Source organism: Nycticebus coucang, chromosome X (assembly GCF_027406575.1).
Source record: "Nycticebus coucang isolate mNycCou1 chromosome X, mNycCou1.pri, whole genome shotgun sequence".
In the NCBI taxonomy this organism is placed as follows: Eukaryota; Metazoa; Chordata; class Mammalia; order Primates; family Lorisidae; genus Nycticebus; species Nycticebus coucang.
Genome location: NC_069804.1, coordinates 92222514 through 92232198, shown reverse-complemented (window position 1 = coordinate 92232198; position 9685 = coordinate 92222514). Strand labels below are relative to the sequence as shown.

General features: G+C 38.5%; 1 non-coding gene across 1 annotated transcript; it reads right to left on the bottom strand.

Annotated features, from left to right (window-relative positions):
* Positions 1-8945: 8945 nt before the first annotated feature.
* LOC128578730 (U6 spliceosomal RNA) lies at positions 8946-9053 on the bottom strand. The gene has a single exon (XR_008377865.1). It is a non-coding gene; the product is annotated as a U6 spliceosomal RNA (small nuclear RNA).
* Between the last annotated feature and the right edge of the window lie 632 nt (positions 9054-9685).

Here is a 9685-nt window from a genome sequence, read left to right as displayed (position 1 = left end):
GCACATAAATAAATTAAAAAAAAACAAAGACCACATGATTCTCTCAATTGATGCAGAAAAAGCTTTTGATAATAGTCAGCATCTCTTCATGATCAGAACACATAAGAAAATGGGTATAAAAGGGACATTTCTTAAACTGACAGAGGCCATCTACAGCAAACCTACAGCCAATATCATATTGAATGGAGTTAAAATGAAATTATTTCCACTCAGATCAAGAACCAGGCAAGGTTGCCCATTGTCTCCATTGCTCTTTAACATTGTAATGGAAGTTTTAGCCATTGCAATTAGGGAAGAAAAGGTGATCAAGTGTATCCATATAGGGTCAGAAGAGATCAACCTTTCAGTCTTTGCAGATGATATGATTGTATATGTGGAAAATACCAGGCATTCTACTACAAAACTCTTAGAAGTGATCAAGGAGGGGTGGCGCCTGTGGCTCAGTGAGTAGGGCGCCAACTCCATATACCAGAGATTGTGGGTTCAAAACTGGCCCTGGCCAAAAACTGAAAAAACAAACAAACAAAAAAAAGAAGTGATCAAGGAATACAGCAGTGTCTCAGGTTACAAAATCAACACTCATAAATCTGTAGCCTTTATATATACCCACAATAGCCAAGCTGAAAAAACAGTCAAGGACTCTATTCCATTCACAGTAGTGCCAAAAAAGATGAAATATTTGGGAGATTGTCTAACAAAGGACGTGAAAGATCTCTATAAAGAGAACCATGAAACTCTAAGAAACAAAATAGCTGAAAATGTTAACAAATGGAAAAACATACCATGCTCATGGCTGGGAAGAATTAACATTGTCAAAATGTCTATACTACTCAAAGCAATATACAATTGTAATGCAATCCCCATGAAAGCTCCATTGTCATACTTTAAAGATCTCAAAAAAAATAATACATAATTTTATATGGAATCAGAAAAAAACTCAAATAGCCAAGGCATTACTCAGATATAAAAACAAAGCAGGAAGAATTATGGGTATCAAACCTCAGACTATACTATAAATCAATAGTGATCAAAACAGCATGGTACTGGCACAAAAACCAGTGCCATGGTACTGGCACAGGGAGATGTATGGAACCAAATAAAGAACCAAGAGATGAACCCAGATACTTACCATTATTTGATCTTTGACAAGCCAATTAAAAGCATTCAGTGGGGAAAAGATTCCCTGTTTAACACATAGTGCTGTGTGAACTGGCTGAGGACCTGTAGAAGACTGAAACTGGACCCACACCTTTCACCTTTAACTAAGATAGACACTCACTGGATTAAAGATTTAAACTTAAGACACAAAACTATAAAAATACTAGAAGAAAGTGGGGGGAAAACTCTTGAAGGAATCGGCCTGGGTGAATACTTTATGAGGAGGACCCCCCCAGGCAATTGGCGCAGCATCAAAAACACACTACTGGGACCTGATCTAACTAAAAAGCTTCTGCACAGCCAAGAACACAGTAAGTAAAGCAAGCAGACAGCCCTCAGAATGGGAGAAGATATTTGCAGTTTATATCTCCGACAAAGGTTTAATAACCAGAATCCACAGTGAACTCAAACATATTAGCAAGAAAAGAACAAGTGATCCCATCTCAGGCTGGGCAAGGGACTTGAAAAGAAAATTCTCTGAAGAAGACAGGTGCATGACCTACAGACACATGAAAAAATGCTCATCATCCTTAATCATCAGAGAAATGCAAATCAAAACTACTTTGAGATATCATGTAACTTCAGTAAGATTAGCCCACATCACAAAATCACAAAACCAGAGATGTTGGCGTGGATGTGGAGAAAAGGGAACACTTCTACACTGCTGGTGGGAATGCAAACTAATAGATTCCTTTGGGAAAGATGTTCAGAGATCACTTAGGGATCTAAAAATAGACCTGCCATTTGATCCTATAATTCGTCTACTTGGTATATATCCAGAAGACCAAAAATCACATTATAACAAAGATTTTTGTACCAGAATGTTTATTGCAGCCCAATTCATAATTGTTAAATCATGGAAGATGCCCAAGTGCCCATTGACCCACAAATGGATTAATAAACCTTGGTATATGTACACCATGGAATACTATGCAGCTTTGAAGAAAGATGGAGACTTTACCTCTTTCATGTTTACATGGTTTCAGCTAGAAAATATTCTTCTTAGCAAAGTATCTCAAGAATGGAATAAAAAGTATCCTATGTACTCAGCCTTACTATGAAACTAATTTGTAGCTTTTATATGAGAGCTATAACACTATTACAGCACAAGAATATGGGGAAAGGAGCAAGGGAGGGGAGGGGAGAAGGGAGGATGGGTGGAGGGAGGGCAATTGGTGGGACCATACCTAGCTGCATCTTAGAAGGGTACAGGTGAAAGTTATTAAATGCAGAATATAATTTTCTGAATACAATAACTAAGAAAATGCCATGAGGCTATGTTAACCAGTGTGATGAAAATATTTCAAATTGTATATAAAACCAGTACATTGTACCCCATGATGTCATTAATGTAAACATCTATGATTTAATAAAAAAGAAGACAGATGAATGACTAAGAAACATGAAAAAATGCTCATCTTCCCTAATTATTAGAGAAATGCAAGTCAAAAGCACCCTGAGATATCATCCAACCCCTAGCGAGAATGGCCTGTATCACAAAATCTCAACACTGGAGATGCTTGCATGGATATGGAGAGAACGGAACAGTTTTACACTGCTTTTGGGACTGCAAACTCATACAACCTTTTTGGAAGGCAGTATGAAGATCCCTCAAAGAACTCAAGTGAGACCTCCAATTTGATCCTGCAATCCCATTACTGGACATCCATCCAGAAGGAAAAATATCGTTTTATCATAAGGACACTTGCACTAGACTTTTTATCGCAGCTCAATTTACAATCGCCAAAATGTGGAAACTGCCTAAATGCCCACCAACCCAACCATGGATTAGCAAGCTGTGGTATATGTATACCATGGAATGCTATTCAGCCATTAAAAAGATGGAAACTTTACCTCCTTTGTATTAACCTGAATGGAAGTGGAACACATTAGTCTTAGTAGAGCATCACAAGAATTGGCTCAGCGCCTGTAGTTCAAGCAGCTAGGGTTCCAACCGCATACACCAGAGCTGGTGGGTTTAAATCCAGCCCGGGCCCACCAAACAACAATGAAAACTAAAATAAAAAAATAGCCAGGGATTATGGTGTGCACCTGTAGTCTCAGCTACTTGGGAGGCTGAGGCAGGAGAACTGCTTAAACCCAAAAGTTTGAGCTTGCCATTAGCTGTGAATCTGTCCCAAAAATAAATAAATAAATAAATAAATCACATAAATGGAGAAGCATGAATAATACGTTCTTAATTTTGATATGAGGTCAATTAATTACCTAGTACACAGTGGGGGGTGGAGGAAGGGGAAAGCAGAGAGAGAGATAGAGGGCAGGGTGGTGCAAAGGAAGAACAGGGAGAGGGAAGGAGGGAGAGGATGGAAAGGGAAGAGAAGATAGAGGGAAGGAGGGAGGAGGGAGGAGGGTGGAGTCTCAGTGTGTGACACACCTTTTGGGGCCCAGACAATTATAAGAGGGACTTTACCTAACAAATGCAATTAGTGTAACCTGTTTTCTTGTACCCTCAATGAATCCCCAACAATAAAAAAATACCCATTAATCTTTCCAATAAAAAATATAAAATTATTACCTTATAAATTTAGCCAGGGAAATCCAAGTACTATAGCAATTTTATGCCCACCATCATAACTTAGAAAATAAGTAAATGAGCTCTTCCTTTGTGGGTGAAAAATAAGGGATAGAAACTAGTTAGGTTAACATCCCAGAGGGTTCATCGATAAAAGTCTGGGCTGCTCGAACATCTGGTCTGCAAAAATCACAGGTCCATAAAAGTCAGGGGTTTAAACAGTATGTTAAGGAGCTCAGACTGCTCAGACCTAAAATTATTATTATTATTATTATTATTATTATTATTATTATTATTTTTAAGAGACAGAGTTTCACTTTGTTGCCCTCAGTAGAGTGCTGGGCGGTCACAGCTCACAGCAACCTCCAACTCCTGGGCTTAGGTGATTCTCTTGCCTCAGTCTCCCAAGTAGCTGGGACTACAGGCACCTGCCACAATGCTCAGAAATTTTTTTGTTGCAGTTTAGCCAGGGCCTGGTTCGAACCTGCCACCCTCAGTATATGGGGCCAGCACCCTACTAACTGAGCCACAGGTGCTGTCCAGACCTAACATTCTTAAATTTGTATTGCGACAGCCAAGGCGTTGATAAGTCCCCAATTGGACACAGCATTAGTTGGCACCATTCTGAGAGTTCAAACAGAATGCTTAGCAATTAAAAGATTAATATCTCACTGGCCAAGTCTAAGTAGATTGGGAACAGTAGAGTAAACTAGAAAAGTTATAGATTACTTTTAAGCATTGTATTCATTCTTAATTTTGTTATATGATATTCTGACTACATGCCATTTGTTTTGTTCTGTTTTTTCCCATTACTTCCTCCTCTCCATCACCAGGGTAAAGTTCTTTCTTTCTATAATTAACTTTATTCAGTAATAATAATAATAAAAAGTGAGGTTTTCACTTGAGGCAGCACTTCTTTGTCATTCTTATGCATTTGGAGTTGCTGTCTGCTCCAGGCCACATCGGTTATTGCATTGATAATAATTGAGTGTGAGTGCTTTTATTTTTTTTTCCCACATCACCCCCTCACTGGTCCATCCACTGAAGTGGAACATTAATGTGTGGCACCCTCTGAACAGGGACTTCCTCTGAATACTCTCAGATTCAGACTGATGAGAAGTGGTGACTACACTCTCCCAAAGCCTGGGAAAAAGGGGAAAAGGTCATTCATCCCAAGTAAGGAAAAATGAGTGCTATGGAACAAGCCTTGAAAACCCATGGTGAGATTCTAAACTTAGGAAAAGACTCATGAGATTTGTCCTTTCTGTCCACTTTCATATTTGTGATTTTCATTTGTCCATCTATATTATCCTGATTGTCCCCTTCCACTTTGATGGGGAGTGACCTGGGATGTTTTGAAGAGCCTCTCTGGAAGATACATGGTGAGACCGCCTGTAAGTGTGGCAGTAAGGCATTTTTCCATCTCTGTATTTGTGAGTGGAGGCTGCTCCTGTAGGGGATAGGTCCAAAACTGGGAGTTTATTCTGGCCCGCTCTCACTTGTGTCTCATCTTTTTCAAAATTTATGTCTATTTTGCTGTTTCAGTTTCAAAAATGTTTACAAATTTTGTTGAAATATTTAGTGGTACTCCTTTTCTCCATTTCATTGTATTTGGGACCTTTGTCATTTTATACATGAACTCCATTTACAAGGCTCTTTAAAAGTTTTTTTTTTTTTCATTTTGAAAGCGTTTTTTATATTTTCTGTTTGTTTTTGTTATATTTGTCCCCTTTTTACCATTAAGCCACCAATAACATGGGGAATACCCTTTAGTAAAGAGTAAAAAGTCCATAAGCTCTGCTTAAAAGGCCTGCACAGATCACCCAGTTGTAAGGTAAAAAAATCAATAATTGACAGAATTGTCTTGCAGTCCAACACCAGTTTCCCTGGTATCCTAAGGAGGGAAGACTAAATTTACAATATTGGGAAAAAAGTGGGCAATGGCTATGGCAGTCTCCAGGCCCAGTAACTGTTCAACACCTTACTACATGAAATCAACGCCACCTAGCCATGTGTCCCATCTAGGGGAATAATCCACCAACTAAGGCTCCCCTTGATAACTCACTCCTGATACCCCCCAATATTAACCCATTAGTACAATAACAGAAAAAACAATGAAAATGTTAAAATACTCTTCTGCTCCAGAACAAAATACATAGGTACCCCCTAAATTTGAAAGTATTATGGAAAGATACCTAAGGGAAGGTGTTGCTCAGGAATGTGAATGTAATCTAGATTTTCCTGTCTTCAGAGGAGCTGGTCAAGCCACCTAGCATGAAAACCTCCCATTTTCAATTTTTAAAAACTTAGAAAAAGAATAAATGTAAAGGGCTACAAACCTCTTTTACCCAAGACATAGTAAGTTCTATTGCTGGTGGATATGAGATGATCCCTTGGGATTGGCATACTGTAACTAAAACTATTGTAATCCCTGCCTAGTACAGTGTGTGGGTTCATGAGTTTTATGATGCCTGACAAATTTTTGCTATTGAAAATGCCTGTAAAAAATGTCCCCATTGACTTTGATATTCTCACTGGGGTTGGGGCTTATTCTATCCCACAATCCCAAGCTTCTTGCAATCCCCAGGCACTTACCCAAAGATCCCAAGCAGCAGTACAAGAATTGGACAAAATTCCTGATTTCTAAGAACTCCCATTAGCTCATTTGCTACTATATACTAGAGAGCTACTGAACCTTATTTAGATTTTGTCAATTGCTTACAAAGCACCAAAACCCATCACACTGGAAACTTAGAGGGATTGTCAGAAGACACTAGCTCCTTTAACAGAACACAATCCCTTCATTGATGATATGATTCACACTTAAAAAAATATAGGCAATTGAAACCATAAAGCACAGGTTTTAGCAGTAGCTTTACAGTCACCTTGCCAGTGATGTAAATGTGGACAGGAAGGACATTTTCTTTTTTTTTTTTATTAAATCATAACTTTATACATTGATATGATCATGGGGCATCATACACTCGCTTCGTAGAACATTTGACACATTTTTATCACAGTGGTTAACATAGCCTTTCCGGCGTTATCTCAGTTACTGTGCCAAAACCTTTACATTCTACATCTACCAAGTTTCGCAAATACCCCTGTAAGATGCACCACAGGTGTGATCTCACCGATCCCCCTCCCTCTACCCACCACCCCTTTCCCACTTTCCCCTATTGTTAAGTTGTAACTGGGTTATAGCTTTCATGTGAGAGCCCCAAATTAGTTTCATAGTAGGGCTGAGTACATTGGGTACTTTTTCTTCCATTCTTGAGATACTTTACTAAGAAGAATATGTTCCAGCTCCATCCATGTAAACATGAAAGAGGTAAAGTCTCCATCTTTCTTTAAGGCTACATAGTATGCCATGGTATACATATACCACAATTTATTAATCCATTCGTGGATCGATGGGCACTTGGCCTTTTTCCATGACTTAGCTATTATGAATTGGGCTGCAATAAACATTCTGGTACAAATATCTTTGTTATGTTGTGATTTTTGGTCTTCTGGGTATATGCCCAGCAGAGGGATTACAGGATTGAATGGCAGATCTATTTTTAGATCTCTGAGTGTTCTCCATATATCTTTCCAAAAGGAATGTATTAATTTGCATTCCCACCAGCAGTGCAGAAGTGTTCCCTTTTCTCCGCATCCACGCCAACATCTCTGGTCTTGAGATTTTGTGATAAAAACCTCGAATAGCCAAGACATTACTCAGAAATAAAAACAAAACAGGAGGAATCACATTACCAGACCTCAGACTTTACTACAAATCGATAGTGATCAAAACAGCATGGTATTGGCACAAAAACAGAGAAGTAGATATCTGGAATAGAATAGAGAACCAAGAGATGAATCCAGCTACTTACCGCTATTTGATTTTTGACAAGCCAATTAAAAACATTCAGTGGGGAAAAGATTCCCTATTTAACAAATGGTGCTGGGTGAACTGGCTGGCAACGTGCAGAAGACTGAAATTGGACCCACACCTTTCACCGTTAACTAAGATAGACTCTCACTGGATTAAAGATTTAAACTTAAAACACGAAACTATAAAAATACTAGAGGAGAATGCAGGGAAAACCCTTGAAGAAATTGGTCTTGGTGAGTGTTTCATGAGGAGAACCCCCTGGGCAATTGAAGCAGCTTCAAAATACACTACTGGGACTTGATCAAACTAAAAAGCTTCTGCACAGCTAAGAACACAGTAAGCAAAGCTAGCAGACAGCCCTCAGAATGGGAGAAGATATTTGCAGGGTATATCTCTGACAAAGGTTTAATAACCAGAATCCACAGAGAACTCAAACGCATCAGCAAGAAAAAAACAAGGGATCCCATCGCAGGCTGGGCAAGGGACTTGAAGAGAAACTTCTCTGAAGAAGACAGGCGCACGGCCTTCAGACATATGAAAAAATGCTCATCATCTTCAATCATCAGAGAAATGCAAATCAAAACTACTTTGAGATATCATCTAACTCCAACAAGGAAGGACATTTTCAAAAGACTTATCCTCTCAATAACAACTCCCAAAACAGCAATAAGGTAATGTACTCCCTAAGAAAAAATGTACCTGATGCAAAAAAGATTTCATTAGGCCAATCAATGTCCTTTGAAGTTTGATCTCCAAGGAAACCCCTTGTCAGGAAACTTGAGGAGGGACTGCAGGCTCCAGTAGCCCTCAATATTAAGGGAACCAAGTTCCTTAGAACACTTCAAATTAGATTTATATTCCAATATTGAAAATCCACCCAACTGACAAAGACTCATTGATTTAGCACCATTTATTACTGGAATGGTAAATACTTATGATACAACTTATTTTTGGACCATGACATAAATGCAAGAGAAAAGGTAATCATGGTGGCAGCACCGACTACTATGTGGAGACCCCTTCCACCTGGTAAGGCAGGATGCATCATTATTAAAACAATGCTCCCTGGCATGGAAATTCAAATACTGCCTGGAATCCTTCCCCCTAATTTTTCAGAACAAATTAAAATCATATTTTTATATTTTCCCACAAGTCTTTTATAAAAGCACTTCCATTGCTCAAATTATTTTAATACCATATGATTTTCCTTACATGCAAAAGGATAAGAAAATGTAAATAATACACACACACACACACACACACACACACACATATGTAGGCCACTAAAATAGGAAAATCTGGACCATTTTTGACTGAAAAATTTAACGAATGACCTATTACAGGTTTTGTAGATTCAGGAGCAAATGCACTTTTTTTTTTAATATGGAACGCTTCACGAATTTGCGTATCATCCTTGCGCAGGGGCCATGTTAATCTACTCTGTAATTATTCCAATTTTAGTATATGTGCTGCCGAAGCGAGCACCAAATGCAACTATTATTGTCCCCAAAGACTGTCCTCAGAAGTAGGAAATTAAGATTTTCACGTTATCTATTGCAAGCTTAAGAGGGATTAAAACTCCCAACCAAAGCAAATTCCCTGTCCTTTGCATCATTCCAGATAATCAACTAGCTACTTTTTTCCTATATATTTTAAATCTTCCCAACACATTATGGGAAAGAGATTTACTGGCTCAATGTAATGTACAAACTACCACAATGCTGAATTCATCTTAACGGCCACTGAAGTCAATCTGCTCCAACTACAATGGAAATCTGGTCCCCTGGTTTGGGTGGATCAGTGACCTTCAAAGGGGGAAAACTTTAATCAAACCAGACAATTAGTCCAGGCTGGTCATATGAACTGTCAGTTAGTGCCTGGAATACTCCAATATATTGCATAGCAAAAAAAGTCTGGAAAATGGATATCAATTCATTACCTTGGGTTGGTAAATGCTTGCATTTTCATATGGGGGCCTTACAACCAGGACTTCCTAATCCTACCTTAATTACCCAGGAATATTCTCTTTTATTATTGGTGTAAAGGATTGGTTTTTTAAAATATTTCTTTGCACACTTCTGAAAAAGAAAAATTCGCATTTTCTGTCCCCAGAATCA